The sequence below is a fragment of the Rhineura floridana genome, chromosome 3 (genome assembly GCF_030035675.1).
Source record: "Rhineura floridana isolate rRhiFlo1 chromosome 3, rRhiFlo1.hap2, whole genome shotgun sequence".
NCBI classification, from domain to species: domain Eukaryota; kingdom Metazoa; phylum Chordata; class Lepidosauria; order Squamata; family Rhineuridae; genus Rhineura; species Rhineura floridana.
In genome coordinates this window covers 199,601,685-199,623,199 of record NC_084482.1, presented here as the reverse complement: position 1 = coordinate 199,623,199, position 21,515 = coordinate 199,601,685, and the positions used below count along the sequence as shown (strand labels likewise).

The 21,515-nt window shown below is 43.9% G+C and overlaps 1 pseudogene; it reads left to right on the top strand.

The window, feature by feature from the left end:
- Positions 1-310: 310 nt before the first annotated feature.
- On the top strand, positions 311-17,168 carry LOC133381055 (E3 ubiquitin-protein ligase TRIM7-like; annotated as a pseudogene).
- Positions 17,169-21,515: the final 4,347 nt, after the last annotated feature.

Sequence of the window (21,515 nt, the reverse complement as noted above, 5' to 3'; positions counted from 1 at the left end):
ATAGGCAGCGAGTTCCAAAATGTAGGTGCTGCTACTATATCCACCTCACCATGCCTTTGTAGTTAAGTTCAGCATCCAAGATCAATGTCTCAAAGGGCTTTAGATGCCTGTTTGCTAGTGCCTGTATGATGTGGTTCGTGATAATAAAAGAAACTTTTTAATGCCCCCCCAATTCATGTCCATTTTTTAAAAGTGATTTTTCTGTAAGAAGAGCCTTTTCCTCCACAATGCTGCTGATTTCATGCCAGCAGGCTCATGTTACAGGAAGGGAAACTTCCAGTCATTGGCTGGCTGAAAAGTGAAACTTTATTGTTGCTCTGTAGTATTCACAAGCATGGCGGAGGCTGCTGCTCAGGGCTCCATCCAGGATCTCTGTGATGAAGCCACTTGTTCCATCTGTCTGGAGTACTTCCAGGATCCAGTGATCATCCCGGAGTGCGGACACAACTTCTGCCGAGCCTGCCTGAGCCGGTGCTTGGAGAAATCCGAGGCAGAGGCTTCCTGCCCTCAGTGCAGGGAAAGGGTTCAGCGAAGCAGCATTAGGCCGAACCGGCAGCTGGCAAACATTGCAGAAATCGCCAGGAAGCTCAGCCTGCAGCGGGGAAAGGGGGCGGAAGGAAAGGGGAGAGTCTGCAAGAAGCACCAAGAGCCCCTGAAACTCTTCTGCAAGGACGATGAAGCCCCCATCTGCCTGGTGTGTGACAAATCCAAGGAACATGAAAATCACAAGGTGATTCCTCTGGAAGAGGCTTCCCAGGAGTACAAGGTAGGAATTTCCTTTCAGTCTTGACGTGGGGGTGGGGGGTTAGCTGTGGATTCTTCTTCATGCTTGTTGTTTTCACTGAGTAAATAGTAGCTGAGAGCCAGTGTGGTGTAGTTAAGGTGTTGGACTACGACCTGGGAGACCAGGGTCAAAATAGTAGCTACAGAGAAGCCTGACAACCCCCTGTGTGGGATGTGTGTGAGAGAGTTGAATTCTTTCAATTCCTGGGGCAGGCCCAGTTGAGGCCTGGCTGCCAAAGGAAGCTTCCCTTGAATTGTAACTTGAGAGACTGGGTTTTTGTTGGGGTCATGGCAGGGAGAGGAAGCAGAAGTATAAGAAAACAAACTTTCGTAAGCATGTTAGAGGAGCTTTTCAACCCAGGAAGTTCCAAAAGCTAAACACATGCATTGGAGAGGACCCTCTAACAACCAGGCTTCACATGCTTTCACATCGCATGTGGACTGCCATTGAAAATAATGGGTTCTGGCCGCCCCACACTTCCCCAGAATAATGGCTATTAAATGATCTTCTGCCCCATCCCTTCATATGAAAATATCATGCCACCCTTGTTGCCCTTGTTCCCAGGCCCACTGCCAGCGTAACAGTTCTGTAAGGACACACACACACACACAAAGGGGATGGGGAATTCTATAATAATTTTTGTAAAAATGTTAGGGGCCCCAGAAAAAAATTAGGGGGTCACTTCCCCTACCCTCCCCCCCCCCCAGCCAAAGGCCTGCTTGCTCCACATCACAGCAGCAACAAGGGAACATGGGGTGTGATGTGGTGTAATATCACTCCGAGATGCACCTGGCATGAATGTTGAAGACGCACCTCTTTACCCTGGCCTTTGACACCTGGCATATATTTTTAGGACCGACTCTATTTCATGATTTTTAGTTGCTTTTTAAAGTTGTTGTAACCTGCCCTCGGACCTCTGGGTGAAGGGTAGGCAATAAATGCTAATGTTAATAATAATAATAATAATAATAATAATATATTGCCCCTCTCTGTTCTCACAACTGCTACATGCTGCCTTGCAAGAGATGATCTCTCACCTGCCACTTCCTCCCTCCCATTCAGGACTGCAGTCCTTCAGGAAAAAGTTTGTGCTCATTTGTGTTCAAGCTCTTGTCCTGTGCTGTGACTGTACCAACAACAAAAATTGTAGGATTTAATTTTGTTTAAAATTAATTGATTGCAAATTGTCAGTTGGACACAAGAGTGCTTAATTCTCTGGGACTTGAACACCAGGTATTTTTGTTAAAGGATGAGCTGAGGGAGACTCAGCCATCAGAATGTGAGGCTCTCCGCTTATTATCTCCCCACCCTGTCAAGGCCACTGGCTCCCAAACTCCTGGGAACTAGCTCTTATACAGTAGTTGACAACTTACCATGGTATAAAACCAACCCTACAAGGTTGTATGCTGCCACAAGGGATGGGAGCCGTTTGCTGGTGCCAGTTTGAAAGCATTCCATTGACCTAACAGGCTGGCATAAGTCCAAGTTTGTTCTGTATCTGCTAGCTGCTGCTTTTACCAATCTGTGTTTTGTTCACTTGGAGAAAATACTGATACCAATATTGATATTTTAAAAGGAAATACCAATATTTTGAAGGAAATATTGATAAATTATTCTTACAAATGATGTTTTAGAGGCGGGTTTTTCTTTTTAAAAAAGTCCATTTTCAAAAAAAGCCACAGAAATTTGCTACATTAAAATCCAATCCTCAGCAACTGAGAATAAGTGAATTCATGGAAAATTCAGTACTAAATCCGAATTGGGTGGAATTCTAGCACATAGCTTGCTGCCACCACTCCTTATCTCCTCCAGTCTGGGCCAGGAGACTCCCAAGCCTTAAAATCCAGGCGTCCCTGGGATCCCAAACTCCCTGCTTCCTGGAGCCCCAAGCAAACAGGTTACTCAGTAAGATTTAACCAAGATAGTACTGGATTTAATACCAAGGCTTAACATAAAAGAACATACACCATAAATATGAAGTAGCTTTATTAAAATAAAACTAAGAATAGCAACATAAAAGAGAACCAGAGCACCAGTAAGAAATACAGTTAGAAACTACCATTAAGAGTACATTTGGGAATGATAAAACAGAATGAAAACAAATAAGCTAACTGTCCTAGTTCTAATACATATGAACAGAGCATAGAAGCATTGACCCCACCAGGAACAAAGGAACACCATACACAAGGTGTTGCAATGGATGTCAGGAAGGGTGTGGGATACCAGGGCAAAGGATGAGGCTAGCTTTATAGCAATACCTTGGCACAGTCGTTAACCAAAATGGAGACAATAGTCAAGAAATCAGAAGAAGGCTAGGACTGGGGAAGGCAGCTGTCAGAGAACTAGGAAAGGTCCTCAAATGCAAAGATGTATCACTGAACACTAAAGTCAGGATCACTCAGACCATGGTATTCCCAATCTCTATGTATGGATGTGAAAGTTGGACAGTGAAAAAAGCAGGTAAGAGAAAAATCAACTCATTTGAAATGTGGTGTTGGAGGAGAGCTTTGCGCATACCATGGACTGCGAACAAGACAAATAATTGCGTGTTAGAACAAATTAAACCAGAACTATCACTAGGAGCTAAAATGATGACACTGAGGTTATCATACATTGGACACATAATGAGAAGACATGGTTCACTAGAAAAGATAATAATGCTGGGAAAAACAGAAGGGAGTAGAAAAAGAGGAAGGCCAAACAAGAGATGGATTGATTCCGTACAGGAATCCCCAGACCTGAACTTACAAGATCTGAACAGGGTGGTTCATGACAGATGCTCTTGGAGGTCACTGATTCATAGGGTCGCCATAAGTCGTAGTCGACTTGGAGGCACATAACAACAACAACAGCAATTAAGATGAGTCCTAGGAGCCAATCAGAAGGCTTCTAAGATGGCACTTTCTAATGACATGGCATATGTGTGCCCCCACAGCTAACGAACTGTTCCAGTTAGTGGGCCTCAGCTCTGACCTTGGAGCACCGCTCTCTTCAGATAACACAGGAGTCTGCAGCATGCCTCCTTTTTAAAGAGAACAGACTTCTTTCCAGCCACAAGATCTTACCCATACGTCTTCAGTAAGGAACCATTTTCTCAGGCCAAGAAACCATTTTCTTGAAACTTTTCATTTTCTTTTAAAAAATAATATCTTTATTGACTTTTCAAGACATAAACAGAAATATTGGCCTCCCCACTACCCAAACAGTAAACAAACCTGGTCTCCTGTTACAAACAGAATTAGAAGGACAAGAGCTACAGCAGATAATGAAATGACTAGCAAGACAGACAGGGATCCAGAATACCTCCATTAAATAAGAAATCCCTTCCAAAACTGAGTCTCTGATAGCCCTCTCCCCTCTGCTGACTGATTAATAAATGAGAAAAAAGGGAACCAAACATCCTCAAGGGAATTGGAATTAGAAGTAATGTGACCCCTGTCTCTTTGCACTGAGGCCATCAGTTTCACTGAGATGCTAGAGTCCAAACATGAGAGTAGCACAAAGTCCCAGGATGTCTTCCCGCCCCCCCAATAGTAAGATGTGCTGCCAGAAGCAGAAAAATTAAGTCCATGTTGCAGTAACTTAGGCGCCAATTGAGAAAGACAGCAGTGCAAGTGTTGGGGATTTGGGCACTGTTTGGTGAGTGATCCTAGCTGGGTGATCAAAGACAGCATCCTAAAAGGTGCTCTCTGATTGGCAGTTCCACCACACGTGCATAAGACACCCTCTAACCTCGCTCCCCCTCCGATAATACAGAGACATGTTTACATTCATATCGCTCAAATCTTCCATTTTCTTGACACCTTCCCAGATATCCTGCATAATTTTATTTATTTGTTTGACAAGATTTATATACAGCTTACTCAGAGCTTGGAAAAGTTACTTTTTTGAACTACAACTCCCATCAGCCCAATCCAGTGGCCATGCTGGCTGGGGCTGATGAGAGTTGTAGTTTAAAAAAGTAACTTTTCCAAGCTCCGAGCTTACTAAAAAAAACCTCCAAGTAGTTTACATAAAACAGTCTAAAATATTCAATAAAATACTGATAACATGAAATGCTAAAAAAACAAATCACTTTCCCAATCCATCTAGACATAAAAGGATGCCCTGCCCTTGGGAAGCATGATGTAGGAATTAGGTATCTTTTACAGAGCTGCTTTGCCATCATTTCCCACCATTTTTTCAGTGCATTGAAAGCCCTATCTTGGCCCACTTCTGAAATGGCCACAGGTGTTTGGTGTCCCTATCAGGACTCTCTCCAAAAGTGGCTAATTTGAAGCAGGATTTGGATTTGTGGTGGTTGTGTAGCATCTCCACTCACCCATCTCAGTGAGTGCTAAACACAGACTCCAACTGGTTGTAGTAGCCTATTTACACAGGCATTCAAGAGCTTCCTTCTGACCCACCCCTGCAAGCATGACCAGCTGGAGACATTTTGTTGGCTGAAGCAAACTGCAAAATGGCCTCCCCCACATTCCACATGCAGAGGTTGGTCAGACTGAGAGTTGCATCTTATGTAAACCGTGGCAACTTAGATTATCCTCCACCAGTCCTGAAAGGCAGCAAGCTAGTTTAGTGAGCAGAAGGATGGCTGTGAAGGACCTTCAGTTCTGTCTTCCAGTGCCTCATGGTCACTCTTCACTCACCAGCGTCTGGTTCCTGAGGCTCATACCTCATTCTGCCGAACTCTAGGGCTGCCCTTATCCCCAGACGCTGGAATGCATGGCAGAAGAAGCAAGTACATTTTTCACCTCCCTCTCTTTCTCACAAAGACCCCTGAGCTTTTATTTTCTCCTCAGGATCTGATCTGTACTCACCTGGAAGTTCTGAAGAAGGAAAGAGAGAAAATTCTGACCAATAAAGCAGACACGGAAATGGAAAGCCAAAAGCTGCTTGTAAGTCTGACTATTACTGCAAAAAGAACAAGGACCAGTATATAGAAAAATAGTATCATAAGCATCCAGCATCCTGTTCTCACACTGGGCCTACCAGAGTCCAATGGGAAGTCCACAAGCAGGACCTGAGTGCAACGGCACTCTCCCTATAAAATGCAGAAGAACCAAACATTCTTCCGCCCTGTTCTGCAGAACATCTATTATTTGGAATGGCCCGATCTCTTGAAAATAAATAAACAAATAAATAAAGGAGTGCGCTTTTAAATCTTTAGGAAATTCTAAGCCCCTTCAGGCATTGAAGTAAATATGTGAGGGAGAGAAGGGGCAAGCACCCTGGTTCTCAGCCCCCTTCTCCATCATCATGGAAGGCAGCCCTATGAAGCAAGCAGCCTTTTGTATCTGTGGAGGCTTCCTGTACATTTTAAATTCTGCACAGTTTGACTGATTATTTTTAAAATTTATTATGAATGCTTATAACCTGCCCTTCTCCATACTGTCCCAGGGCAGGATACCACATATAACAGAAAACCTCAGTTACAACTGTGCTTTAAAACCTTTAGTGTAACTAACAATTAAAATGGCAACAATAGTACAGCAGGGGGAACAATAATTTCATTTGAAACCTTTACTGTCTTGACCTGTAGCTGGAAAATATACAGTGATGGGGCAAGATGCACTTCAGAAGGGAGAGCATTCCACAACCTGGGGGCCATCACAGAGAAGACACTGTCATGTGTCACTGCTCCTTGAGTTTTATAGGTCAGTGGTATCGCCAACAGGGCCTTCCCCTGCCAATCGTAGCATCCAGGCAGGTCTATATGGGAGGAGGTGGTCCTTCAGACATTTGGGGCACAAGTCATTTAGGGGTTTATACATCAGTGTAAGTACCTTGAATTGGGCTCAGAAGCAAATTTGCAATCAGTACAGATTTTCAAGACAGTTGTGGGGAACCCAGATGTTGCTGAACTACAACTTCTATCCGCCCCAGCAAGCATGGCCAATGGCAAGGGATAATGGGAGTTGTAGTTCAGCAACATTGGGAGGATCACTTGTTCCTCACACCTGCTTTAAGGAGTGGTATAACCAGAGTCTGCCAGTAGTGCCCATCAGGACTTGCACCAGTTGCAGCTTCTACACTGTTTGTAAGGGCAGGGTATCTCTATTTGGGAAGGGCTGTAGCTGGTGCATCAGCCAGAGGAGAAAATAGGCACTCCTAGCCAATTGGGCCTCAGGTGGCAATTGCTACTCTCTGGAAGCACCCCTGAAGATGGGAGCAAGACCACTCTTAACATGCTGCTCCCCCCACTCCTAATCAAAAGAGCTGCTCCAGGAGGACGTAATGGTCAAAGGTATCAAAACTTCCCAAGAAGTGCAAAAGACTCCTTGTTTCAGAATGTTGCCTTCCATGAGTTGGAAAGTGAGAGAAATGGGAACCAGTTTGGGAGGGGGGCAGACCAGTGGCGTCACTAGGGTTGGTGTCACCCGGTGCGGTAACTCATAGTGTCACCCCCATGGACCTCCTCCCGTACCAGACCATACAGAATCCTTAGTAGTGTTTTTTGTACTAATGTTACTCGTAAATCGTAATTTCCATATATCACTGAATGTAATGGCAATAGTAGTGACATAAACAACTAGCAAAATTAAAATTACACCTTTAAATTACAATATCATACGCACAGCTCAAATTCTTGCTCTTTTCACTAATGGGAGTTAATTATCTTGCATATGCCCATAGTAAATTTTCAGATACTTTCAGACCCTCAGCAATTTTCAAGTGGTCTATGTAGAAGAAAGATTTGGGAACCCCTGGTATAAGATATCTGCTTATGTCCCTATACTGCTCTCACACCTCATTTAGGTGCCTGGGATGCATGCGTGTGGACATACCTCCTTACAATTATGGAAAGTGATTCTTAATAATAAGTCTCCAGACACAAAGTTACATAGGTATTTATCAGTAGTTTAGCAGAAAAGTTGGATACACACCTGAACCAAGACCCAGACAAAAGGGCACTCAAAACAAAAAGGTAATTACAGTGGCTGAGTAGATCTTATACAGTGGTTATGCTGACTGGGCAGCCACTGTCCTTCATATTTTACTAAATACTTTTTCCTATACAAAGATTAAATTTCTGTGTATGAAAAAGTAATATATGAAGTGGTCTCAATAATGAGAAAAGTAAACAAGTGAATGGTGATCCAAATGTTTTTCATTCTCACGTTATGAAGCTAGCTGCCAGATGATGTATCACCTTCCCTACGCATGCAGCGTAGACTGAAAAAACAGCACCCAAGCCACCATTCAATACGTGCACGTGCTGTTTCCAACATGAATCTACAAGTCTCAAAAAGTAATGTGTGGCAAAGTCCTCAAACACCTTATAACATGCCTCAAACATGGTCTCTTGTTCCACCAGCATGCCTTCACACCATCACTTCGCCAAAACATAAGGATAGGTAAATTGCTTTTAGGGAGGTTCACAATTATGATTTCCTATTTATTTAATCTAAAAATATTTAAAATACATAAAAACAGCCAGGGGAAGATATTGGAGAAATATAAAATAAATACAAATAAAAAAAGGGAGGGAGGTGAAGAGACCTTAAATGTGCTACTCACCATCTCTCAGCCTATCCTCCCCTCAGGATGAAAACAATGGAGAACCATGACCACCCCCAGGAAGAAGGGCACACTTAAAATGTAGAGGAAAAAATCATCTACAACCATAGTGTGAAATCAAATACTTATTGGGACACAGTATGAAGAAATATTTATATAAACATGACTCTCAAATATGTTTATGAATTACACAATCTGTAAAGATATTTATAGTGCAATCCGATGTTTGTTTACTCAGAAGCAAGTCCCAATGTATTCAATGGGGCTTACTCAAACTTGGAAGTGTGCAGAGAACTACAGGAAAGAAATATAATGACAGAGTCAAGGGGAGGAATAAACACCTTTTCCCCCACCCCCACCTGCCCTCTAGACATCAAAGCAACCAGGGCTGAGGATAAAGAAGCACAGGTTCCTCTCGATGCCCCGGTACCTTCTCGACTCAATGCCCCCCCCGCTTGCCCACGACGCAGACTTTCAAGGGTGATGACGCCAGAGCCATTGGAACGCGGGCAATAGACGCGGCTGTCTGGAACTCCAAAAGAAAAGCAGTTCAACGTAACAGCGCCCCGAGACCCTCCAATGGCCGTGGCAAATGATCCTCTCTCGCCCAACAGGCTGCAACGCCGCTGGAGTCAAGGCCCCGTCACATGGGAGATCCACCCAGCGCCCTTCCCTCACGCCTCCCTCACGTGCCTCAGCCTGGTAACAGCCACTGCAACGACGCCCAGCACCCTTCCCTCACAGCGCTCACGCTCAAACCTCCCTGACGTGCTAGCGCGCTGTGCGCACACAGCACAAACAGGGCAGCTCTCCTCTGTCCGCCTGCCCCGCTTCCTGGTGCCTAGGGGCGGGGGGCAGCTCTGGGTGACACCCCCTCTCATGATGTCACCCTGGTGCGGTCCGCACTCCCCGCACCCAGGTAGTTACGCCCCTGGGGCAGATCTAGCATGCTTGTCCTTCCTTCTCCCCCACGTTTATTGAAGTGCCTGAAGAGGGCTGGATGTTGATTTTATATCTGTAAAAAATTCTGTGGAATTCTCATAATCTATATCTTGATGTTATAAATACTGACCAAATTCCAGGCAATTATCTGCTTTTCTCTTTCCAAATGCTTCTTTCAGAGGTTAACAGTAACTGAAAGACAGAAGATGGTAGATAACTTCAGACAACTGCACCAGTTTCTGGAAGGACAAGAACAGCTTCTTCTGGCCCAGATGTAGGAGGTGGAAAAGGAAACTGCTGAGAAAAGGGCCAAGCACTTGGCCAGACTCTCTGAGGAACTGTCCTCTCTTGAAAAGATCATTCAGGAGATGGAGGAGAAGCGTCAGCAGCCAGCCAGTGAACTCCTGCAGGTAAGATTGTAGCAAAAATAGCCAAAGGCTCCTCTCCAGGACAACAAAGCTGACTCCAAACCTTTGAGTGCTTCATTCATCTAAAAAAAGAAGTGGAAAGGGCCTAGTTTATGGAGCTGATAGCCAGGTGTCTTACGTACAGGAGAATCCAGAAGGACCAGGACAGTGTGTTTACTTTAATGCAAAATAGAGATTTCTATTTCATGTTGATAGAATCTGATGTTGTTTTGAGGTCTGTGCTAATGATTTGTCTCATAATGGCTTCCAAATTGGCAGTGCTGCCTTTCTGCCAAGCTCATGGGCTTCCCAGAGGCAGTTGTTGCCTAACCGGAAGCTTGACTAGGTAGACCCCTGGTGTGAACTATCAGTGCTGCTCCTATATATGTTTTCAGGGCTCTCGGGGGCTTCTGATTCAGGCCCCCAACATAGTCTCTTGTCCCCAGTGATCCCCTCTCTGCTCCTCCTCCTCAGTATGAACAACAATAAAGTGCTAATCCACATGGGAGCATTACATCGTATTAAAGACTGTTTTTAACTCCATTTTCTATTTGCACTGTCCACAGTAAGGGCTCAATGCCAGCTGCAAACACAGTGTTTTCTATTCGCACTGAGGGGAAGGATCAATCGCACCGTTTCCTAATGACCATGCCCTCTAACATTTCCACTCCCTCTGGTTACTTGGCAACCAAGCATGCTCAGTTTGTTCTCCCAGTAAGTTTCATTTAAAACAACAACAACAACCCAGAAGTGTGATTATTTGTATTTTCACTGGTACAATGAAATACAATCTTTGAGCAGTGTTAAGCTTTTGTGCACTAGTTAGGGGGAAAAGAAAAATAAGGCACAGTTTGCAGCAACATAAAAAAGGCTTGCAGAATGGGGGAGAGCAGCCAGAAGTTGTTTGTCAGCCCACAGGAAATGAAATGAAAGGAGGGAGGAGGAGGGAGGGGGCGTGGAGAGGGGAATGATTAACACACCTACCTAAAAGCATAGAAGCAAAGCGTCTGCAAGCACTGGAGATACAGTGTGAAGACTTTTTTCCTTCCCTTTTCATATTATCAAAGGATTGGGTTAATAAGGAGGAAGGAGGGAGGAAACTGCATGATAGCTTCTGTTTGCCAGTAACATCATGTGAACCATGCAAATTAAAAGGGGATGTGAGTTGCACCAAACACACACTAAACCACCATGTAGATGAGCCCAACGTCACTGTTCAAGTTCTCCCCTCCTGCAGTTTGTTAGGCAGAATAGACTGCAGTGCAGGACGTCAGACAGAGAACATAGACGGGGGGCTTGAATCTCTGAAGTGTGCTTGAGCTGGTTCAGCAAATACCAATGGGAGAACCACAGGTGAGGAAAAAGCGGCCTGTTTTCAGCCCTTTTGGACAGGAGAGTGAAGGCCAAGATCTTTCAGTGCACATTTTAAAAGTGGGAATGATATTGTACATTTGCTGATCTGTTTTCTCTATTGCGCTTATGGATCAGCTTCCAATGAGTTAAAATGGCACTACTTTGCCTGTTGGCTTCATTATCTCATGAAGATTTTCTCCATGAGAAACCGACAGAACAGGTTGCCCTCACTTCAGAGAATTACATCCCCAATCCTTGTGTGGTCAGGAGGGCATCCCATGCAGGGTCTGAGGCATCTTCATAGTGTGGCCTGAAGCAGGCACTGAATTCCCTTCTTCTTTCTCTCTGTTTTTCCCTCTAGGATGTGAGAAGCACTTTGCAGAGGTAAGTGGATCCCACTTGTGGCTGGCATCCTGCCACCACCCATCACCCCCACCCTGCTGCTCCCCCTCCCCATTGCTACTATCTCAGGGCTCACCCTCAGTACCAGACATGCTAGCACTATTCCCCAGACCCTTTCCCCCTGCCCTCTGCTCCCAAATTGGTATGAGGGGAGATCCCAAACACACACAGGTATCTAAGGCAACATTTCCTCCTCAGCTGCCTCAACTGGCCCAAGATCCAGGTCCAAAGGAGACATCGGGGGGAGCATGAGTGCCAGTCTGGACAAACAGACCTCTGGAATGGACCTCAGATCACTCAGCAAGGCTGCCAGCAGGAGGGTAGCCACGATGTTGACAAAGGATGCTGTGCCTGAGAGGGGAAGGGGCATGAATATTATGGACAGCACATGGGCTCCATGCCCGGGGAAGGTGCCAGTCACATCCACTTGAGCTCCCCTGAAGCACAGGGAGGAGCCAAGGAAGCCACATAGAGAGGTCACCCACCTGAGGGGCTTGAGACGAACATCAGGGAGGGGATTTATTTATTGAATTTCTAGCCTGCCCTTCCTCCCAGAAGGAGCCCAGGGCACCAGAACCCCTAAAAGCCCTCTAAAGCATCTTAAAAACAAAAGACTTTAAAACACCTTTAAGAACATATTAAAACAAAACATCTTTAAAAAAATCTTTAAATGCAATTCCAGTGCAGATGCAGACTAGGATAAGGTCTGTACTTAAAAGGCTCGCTGAAAGAGGAAGGATGTGCGCCTGGCTAGGCAGTCAGCCTCTGCAGCCACAGCTGCAACATCCTCTGCTGGAAAAAGCATCTCCATTCTCTGTGGGAATGCCCAGAACCTCAGACACAGGAAGGTCACCAATATTGCTATGGCTACAACTGATCTACGTGGTTGTGCACCTGCAAATTAAAACACACATGTCGGGGATACAGCAAGACACCAGAACTCAAGAAGTCCTTGTTGCTCAAAGAAGGGCTAACTGAAAGAGGAAGCTCTCTTAGAGTCCTTCCTGCCCAGGAGGTTCCAGTGGCAACCCTCGGTGAGCAGAGTTAGCCCAGGGCCTGAGAATCCTGAGCTACCTAGGCAATCTGCATTCAGTGGCTCACCACACGGGGCAGTTGCACATAGGCCCAAAGGTTCACAGTGGGAGCCCCGACAGCCCCCTAAGCTAGCCAGCCCCATTCAGGTGGGGAGGAAGATACTGCCCTGTCACAAGAGTCAAAGTATGATCCAAACAGAGATTGGAAAAGTTACTTTTTTGAACTACAACTCCCATCAGCCCCAGCCAGCATGGCGCTGGCTGGGGCTGATGGGAGTTGTAGTTCAAAAAAGTAACTTTTCCAAGCTCTGGATCCAAATGCCATTCTGGTCGGCTTTTGTAGGTGGAATTGGATGTCTGTGTGCATTTAGCCCTTTGCAAAATATCTTTGGCTGGCCCTAAAGAGGGCAGATGTATTGTGGTCCGCCAAGAGAGGAAACTCAGTGAAGAAAAACACAGAAGGAAGAAAGAGTGTTGAAATAATTTTATTGTTTTTAGAACTTGTGTTTTATTCTGTTATTATCTTGTGCACTGCTTTAGGGTGTTTATATTATGAAGTAGTTAATAAAAATGAAATAAATAAAATAAACACGATGATGGCCACCCCGCCCAGTCCCATGGAGCACTTGTGGGTCTGGTCATACAGCACCAGCTGTTGGGGGGCTGATTCCAATATATAACTTTAAGGTGTTGCTCAGATTCAGAATGGAGGTTATAAAGAACATTTTGCTTTTGCCAACGACAGCAACCATCTGTCCCTCTTCACATCTCTCTGGTGACAACTAGAGAAATACAATGTGTGATGTGGTGTCGTCCACCTGCAGTGAAGTCATGCCCCTTGCTTGCACTAGGCAATGCAATGAAGTTGGAGCAGAGAAACTCTGAGCATGAGGGGATCACATGATGTTTTCTCTTTGAGTAGAAGAAGAAACTCAGAGACATGAGGTTGCTCTTTTGGCCTCCAGATGTCTGGCTTTGGACTCTGTAGTGAGGAAAGTTCTCCCCACCCCTCTGAGCCTCAATTCCTCTCTTGATGTGCTTAGGAATTCTGGATTTGAATGGGTTAACACTGTTTTTCTCCACCAGGAGTGAGAAAAATGAGTCCGTTGAGAATCCAGTGGATTTCCTTCCAGAGCTGAAGCAGAGGATCCAAGATTTATGTGATACAACTCACTCTTGGGAGGGTATCATGAAGCAATTCAAAGGTAATGAAGAATAGCTGCTTTTATGCTGGGTGTTATATTAATCCCAAAATGAACACAACATCTTGTTGTACTATATATATTATTTTTCTCTTGCCAGATATAGTGGTAGCACCACCAGGACTTGCTTCTTGGGGGCTCAGGCACCTTTTTTCCACCTCCAGAATGTCCATTGCCTAATATATATTGTCACTCTGGGGCAGCCTGCACCAGTCATGTAGGAAAGTAAGGCTTTTCCCCCCCTGCAATGTGGATCAGTTTTGCAATTATACAGAAACTCATTTGATTTTGATGCCCATATACACAATCTGGAGTTGTCCTTTTAGAGGCTCTAATCTCTGCTTGGTGTTTTCATTATCCTAAAGGGCGTTTACCAGCACCCAGCTCCTCCTCCCCCTCCTTCTCAGCCTAGTTTCCCAGCACTGAAGCAAAGGCCTGAGCTGTCTCCTCCTCAGACTCCCACCTGCACCTGCCATATCTGGTGCTGCCACCATCACAATATCCCGAGAGAACCTTCACACTTCTTCTGAGTTTGGCCCAACATGAGAGGAAAGGGGCTGATCCCAAACAGTCCTACCTAATCTTTGTTAAGACTTTGAGAGAATTTCAAGTTTGGTGAAGCAGGACTTCCCTTTGTATGAGAACTCCACCAGTTCTTCTTCTGGAAATTTTGTTTGTCATTATGTTTAGCAATTCTAGCCTTAATAATTTTACTACCAGTTTACTTGGGGCAGATGTGAAGCTATGGCTAGCTCCCCTCTGCATCTTTGAAAAAGATGGCTATTGCACTGCCTGCCTCCTCCCCCAGTCCTCTGCTATAGACCCTATAAATTCCTTTTACAAGGTTCATAGATGAACAGACTTTATGTTGAATGTGTTCATTGTGCTTTTTAAAAATGGTTTACCATTTCTGTGTTTCACATTTTTATTTATTTTAATCTGTTCATATGATTTTCTTGTTTTTAGTTATTTGCTTTACTTAATCTTTTACTTGAAATAAGGGAAAAAAGATGCTATGCTATGAAGTGATATTTTTGTAAAAAGAATTATTTTTAGGAACAAACAGTGTAGTGCTTAAACTTTATATTGTCCTTCTTCCTCAGATGATCTGTCACTTGGAGACCTTCAGAAAGGTAAATTTTTGAAGAGGGACCAGATTTACAGGAGGAATGTGGACTGGCGTCTCTCATTGGAGTTAAATGAGAAGTTCAAGCTGCTAGTGTGGCTCTCCAGTTCTAGTCATCATTTCAGTCAGGAAGGATGAGCCTACTTCATAATCATTTCAGCCGATAGGAATTGCAGCACACAAACTTTAACAAAATATGCCGCTTCACTGGTTACTATCTTCCCCCATCACCATGGGTCAACTTTGATAGGTGGGTGAGACTGTCCACCTATCACTTAACTGATGTCATTATGATGTCAGATGATTGACAGGTTGTTCACCCTGCCTTCCTGTCAAAGCTGGCCTGTGGGATGGGGGAGAGATAAATATCTGACCCACTGGGCCAAAAAGGTTCCCAAACCCTGCATTAAACCCTTCACGGCTGCTCTTTGCTTGGGGAAACCTCATCTGCCCTCTGGAAAAGCAATTCATGGCAAATTTATACAGAGAGTGTCAAATGAGAGTGAATTTTCTTCTCTGCCCCTTTCACGCATGCAGAAGAGCTGAGAAAACATTTTCTGGGTGGTTTTGCTTCTTGTAAAAGACAGCTACAGCTTGATTGACAGGAGGGGCACAATAACAATATTTTGAATAAAAACAACAAAAACCTTATTCACAACAAGGAATTTATTGTGGGGAAACTGGAAGAAGGAGAGGAGAATCCCAATCCTGAATGCAGCACAAGAAAGTCCTACTGATTTGAGAGGGAATGTAATTCATCAGATGTGTCCCGGATCAGGATGTCTGGCTGTCTCTCAGCTGATCCTGTCTCTCTTCTCTTTTCCTCATCTCCCCCAACCCCAACAGCAAATGTCACTCTGGATCCAAACACAGCGAATTCCCGGCTTATCCTGTCTGAGGATCATAAAAGTGTGAGATTTGGAGCCCCAGGCCAAATGCTCCCCTACAAGCCTGAGAGATTCAATCAAGTTACTTCTGTGCTGGGAAGCAAGGGATTCACAGCAGGGAGACATTTCTGGGAAGTCACTGTGGGAAAGGACGGAAAGTGGGCTGTGGGGGTCGCCAAGAAGTCTGTGAGGAGAAGAGGCAATTTTAACTTCAGTCCTGAGACAGGATTCTGGACTGTAGGAAGGACTTATCGTGGGTACTGTGTCTTAGACCCCCCTAATTACTCTTGTCTGTCTCTGAATGGGGAACCCAAGAGGATCAGGGTATTTCTGAACTATGAAGGGGGGATGGTGTCCTTCTATTGTGCTGACACAGGAGCCCTGATCTATACATTCTCTGGAGCTTCATTCTCTGGAGACACCCTCCTTCCTGTCTTTTGGGTGTGCGAAGAAAAAGCCCACCTCAGAATCGTTGAAGGAGACCCAAAATGTGTCTCAAGTAGGGTTGCCATATTGCCTAGTTAGCCAGGGTTTACCTGGATTCTAACCATGCTACATAGTGCCTGCTTAGCCCATTAATTGGCCTGGATTCCCAGCTTTCATTTTTTAAAAAGCAAGTCTCTAGCCCTTGTGGATCCAGAGATACAAGGCAAAAACTGTGGAGGCAGTTTTCTGCACTTTTTGTGAGAAATCAGCCTGTTCCCACCTTCCATTGTTGTTAGCCAATGACAGACACCACAGCTGTCCTGGGAAAATCAAGAATTTTAGCCTTCCTGCCTTCCTGATGCGGCCAGATAGGCGGCCTAGAAATAAAATTTTATTATTATTTATTATTATTCTGCATATGCATAATCTAGCAGTTTAGATGCATATGCATAATCTAGCATAATCTAGTGACTACAGTAGGGCCCTGCTTATACGGCGGGTTCCGTTCCGGACCCCCGCCGTAAAGCGGAAAACGCCGTAAAGCGGATCCCCATTGACTTTAATGGGCCGCGTCGCGCAAAAATGACGCGAAAACAGCGCAAAACGTCGCAAAAGGGGAAAAAACCCTTTAAAATGGAAAATGAAAGCCGCCGTATCAGCGGAACACCTTAAAGCGGAACGCTGTAAAGCGGGGCCCTACTGTATACATGGTCACTTGATCAACACATGCAGCTTAACCGCTTACCTCTAGACTTTCTGGTTGTTAGCAAGGAGAAGCAGCTTTCATCTCAATTGCCTCTCACAGGCTCATTCACATGGGAGCTGAACTCAGCTTTAAAGACAAAGCTTGTCCCATGGCGATAGAGTTTAAAGTTTCACACACTCCTACCTTCCAATCTGCTGTTTTCCATTTCCACTAAAGGGAAAGGGTCAATCATGCAGCTTCCTAATGACCATGCCCTCTTAAGGTCAAACTACCACTTCCTTGCTCAATTCGTTCCAGAGTAAGTTTCATAAAAACAAAAAATCTTCAAGTGCCATTATTTGTATTTTCAGAATCCAGCAGAAATACAAATATTTGTTTGAACAGTGTTATGCTTTTTTGCACAAGTTAGAGGGGAAAGGGGGGAAAAGCACAATTTGCAACAGGCTAGCAAAACAGGAGCCAGCAGGAAATGACATGAACAAAGGGAGAAGGAGGGAGTGGGCATGGACTCACAAAAGCATCGGAGCTAAGCATCTGCAAGTCCTAGAGATATGAAGTACAGATGATTTTTCCTTCCGTTTTCGGATTAGAATTGGATTGATTTGATGTGTATTTAAAGGGAAAAGCAGTGGCTTACCTTCACCTTGCCTGCAACATCATGTAAACGCTTCAAATTAAATGGGACTGCAAGTAGCGCCAGAGTCACACTAAACCTCCATGTGAACCAGCGCTGTTGTGTCTCAAGGTATGTGTCTTAAGTGATGAATGCAATGGGAGGGTCTGCCTGCCATCATGGAGGATGGAATGAAGGGGTTTGAATACACCAATGCTCCCTTCCTGATATAAAAGCAAGCCTCTCTGTAGAAAAGGCTGATGTATTAGTATTTGCATTTTTTGGCCCTGCCCCCACCCTGTTAAATGGTGCTTACTCCCAAGTAAAGTTGCATTGGAATGCAGCCTCACTCACCCTGTTGCCTGGCAGCACCTCTGTTCAGCAATTCAGAAAAGGCTAAAAAGTATTTTTAATACATTTCCTTCTTCAAAATGACTGGCAGGCATCCCCCCACCAAAGATCATCCTACTTCATTTCTTCCCCAGGGATGGACGGATGGATATATATATATGTGTATATGTATATGTGTGTGTGAATACATATACATATATACATACACACAGACTCTATGTATTCAGTGCAGTGGGGGGTGCAACCTTTCCCCCCTTAAGATGGATAGAAATGGAACAATCCACCCCACACTTGTCGGCTTGGGAAAAGGTATTTGCTTACTATGTGGCATATTTTGCTCTTGGCGCTACATGTCTGCTGCTTGGCAGTGGCTGAAACCTCATATTCCCAATACCAAATTAGATTTTTGGGTCGACCGGACTCTGCAGTAGGGGTGCTTTCTGACCTTATTTTATGGTGTGTAACCAGACCCTGGGGAGAAGCTAGATTCTCAAAAAATCTTCAAATTGTGATGTTGTTCTCGATGAAGGCATCTCTGGAAGCAAGTACAGCATTGAGTAGGCCCTGTTCTCTAAAGGTAACCACTGCACGTGCATGTGTGCAGTTGTAAAATAAATACTCCACATATTCTATATCAACTACAGAAAATAAGCCCGGGAGAACTGTCTCCAGGATTTCCAAAAGATGGGATTTGCGTTCATGCTGAATTAACAGCCCATTAGGTTTGTATTAGTTGTTTAAAACTAACTTGACAATTCAGCACTAAAACCCAATTTTTGCCAGTTTTGATCTGCTTTTGAAGTGGATTTCTTGTCAACAGAATATGTTCCCAAGGATCTTGTATATCAGTCTTCCTCATCTGGTCCTGAGATTGTATTGATACAAAGTGCTGTGTGGAGGAGCCAAAATTAGTTTCAAAAGGGAATTTGTCATTGTTCTCCACAAGTTCCTTACTCTTAACTTTCTCCCTGATATTTTGCTCAGCTTTCTGTTTAGGACTTTTCCTGATGTTTTGTTCAATTTTTTGCTTGGGGCTTTTTTCTAATAATTTAAAAAGTTTTCCAAATTCCATTTTCTTATAGTGTATTGGCTTTGTATTTTTAATATTTTTGCTCTTTTTAAAGTTATTTACCCCCTTCTTTGAAATACTAGGCCTTTTCATGGTCGACATTCTCCTGCACGCTTTTCTGTTTGGCACTGTTTCTCTATTTGTTAGAGATTCGAAGTTACACATATCGCACAAGTCCCTTTTCAAGCTTTCCCCTCCACTCTTCATTCTTTGATGTTTCCACCAGAGCTGTTAAAAGACTGTTGCTCACAGATAGAATGGATTTTATATGTTCAGTCTCTTTCATCAGCAAATAAATCCAACCCTCAGTTGGTAAACAATCACTTTGTGGTGACTCACTTTGAGTTGAGGGATCATTTTTATTTATCTTGTCCTCGTTATTGGCCAGCTCCTTGAATTGCTTAGACATTAGATCATTAAATTGGTCATTTAACTGATTGTTCTTTGCAAATGACTGAGTTAACCCTATGGATGTGTTCTGCTCAGCTGCTAAATTAGTGCAGGTTAAGGGTTCGCTATGATCTTGTGTGTTTCCTTTGCAGTCTAGAGTCCACTCTAAGATGGAACTTGAGGTATGCGAGGGCATATGTTCAAACTCTTTTATAACTTCTCTGTTCATAAAAAATTGAGTTATTTTTTGTCTGTTTTTTAGGTTTGTTTTTTAGGTTTGTTCCTTCAAGAGGATCAATGCCCTCAGTCCTGTAGCCTTTTCTGGTTAGCACCATATCTTTTAATGCAAATTCTGACACTGGTTTCCCAAGGTGAACGTTTGAGCTGTTTAAACTGTTTTCGGTAGTATAAATGCATGTGCCCCAATTAACGCAGTTCACTGCTCACTGTTGCAGCTGCAAGGACACGTTATAGCTCGTTTTTCTTCTCTTCTGCTCAAATCACTATGTTGATATAAACTATGAAAAGAGACTTCCTTGTTTTCTCTTATTAGCTAGCCGAGCTAGCAGAGCTCATTCCTACAACACAGAGGTGAGTAAGAATATAAGAGGCTGCTGTATACCGGCTATAAATCACGTTGAGCTCAGTCAAGTTGAAACAACTGGCGTAAAAATTAAAAGCTAAAAATTTAAAAGTTCAAGCAGTTTTTAAAAGTTTAAAAATTTAAAAGTTTCAAATTATGCTTTAAAAAGAAGTAGGAAAAAGAAGCACATGCATACATGCTCTCCTAATCAGCCTCTTATCCGCACGTGTAATAAAATGTGGAAATTTGTGGAACTCCGACCAAACACTCCTACTCAGGCGCCATCTTACAGCCAAGTCTCACTAGGCACAAAAACAAAACAGCTGGACAATGCAACTATTAATATGCTTTATTTGCAAAATTAGCATAATATGCAAATTAGTCTGCCCAGATTTGTGGAACTGGAATATGGCAACCCTGGTCTCGCGCTCAGGTGGTGTTTCTCTCCGGACCAGAATGGCTGGTTTAAAAATCAAACATTTATTTGCCAAGAGCACTTTTGACAGCTTGGCAAGGTAGGATTCATTCCAGTCACAATCAGGAGAAATAACAAAAATGGGCTTTTCTTTTTCCTTCCCTTTCCCAGAGTTCCTTTTGCTTAGGTCTTAAAGAGATGGTAACAGTTTTCACAGTCACAATCTATTGCCCCAAAGGACCCAGCCTCTAGTCTGTGGCCTTCAATCCTAGTTCCCTTTTCCATCTCCCCCCTCCCCATAAGACCTCCATCAGCTGTTAAAATGCACACATTATTGGGTTACTGGGATTAATTCCTAGAAAATAATCTCTCCACCCATGTCTGCAGTGAAAGTTCATTCCTTTGTGTACCTTGGACAGGAAGAAGATTAAGTGTAAGGCACCAACCTCAAACCCCATCTGCAAATGTAGCTTTATCCTATCCACAGTTACTGAAATCAGTGGAGTTTACTCCCAGTTCAGTATGTAGGACCGCTAGTATTAGAATTTGGAATCCAAGCCACTTTCTGTGGTGCTCCTGTTATGGAATTATTCCCCCAGAGGCTTCTCAGGTGCCTACTACAGAGACATCTTTTTTGCTACCAGATGAAGGTCTTTTTAAGATTTAATGCGTTTTGATTCTTAGGGCTACTTTGTTTTCCCTCTTGCTAGTTTTATGCTGATTTTTGCACTGATAACAGCTTTTGTACTGATTGCTTTTAGTTGATTGTATATCTGTTTTATTGATTTTATTCTGTGAGCTGCCCAGAGGACACGGTTAATCAGGTGGTACATATATGCCAATGACGATGATGGTTATAACAATTTGAACTCATCAGCAGTGTCCAAACAGAAAACTAAATACTTGCGGGCTGAAGGTGTTTGCGCTGTGTGTGTGTGAGGGTGTGTGTGCAGGCCAGAACTTTTCACCCTGCGTGATTGTGGGCTGAGGCTGTATGTCACTATAGTAAAAAATGAAATATATTCCAGACATGACAATTAATTTAGATTATATATATATGTTAACTATCACCACAAAGTTAGCTACATGATCTGCATCCTTCTTGTCTTAAGAACATAAGAACATAAGAAGAGCCTGCTGGATCAGGCCAGTGGCCCATCTAGTCCAGCATCCTGTTCTCACAGTGGCCAACCAGGTGCCTGGGGGAAGCCCGCAAGCAGGACCCGAGTGCAAGAACACTCTCCCCTCCTGAGGCTTCCAGCAACTGGTTTTCAGAAGCATGCTGCCTCTGACTAGGGTGGCAGAGC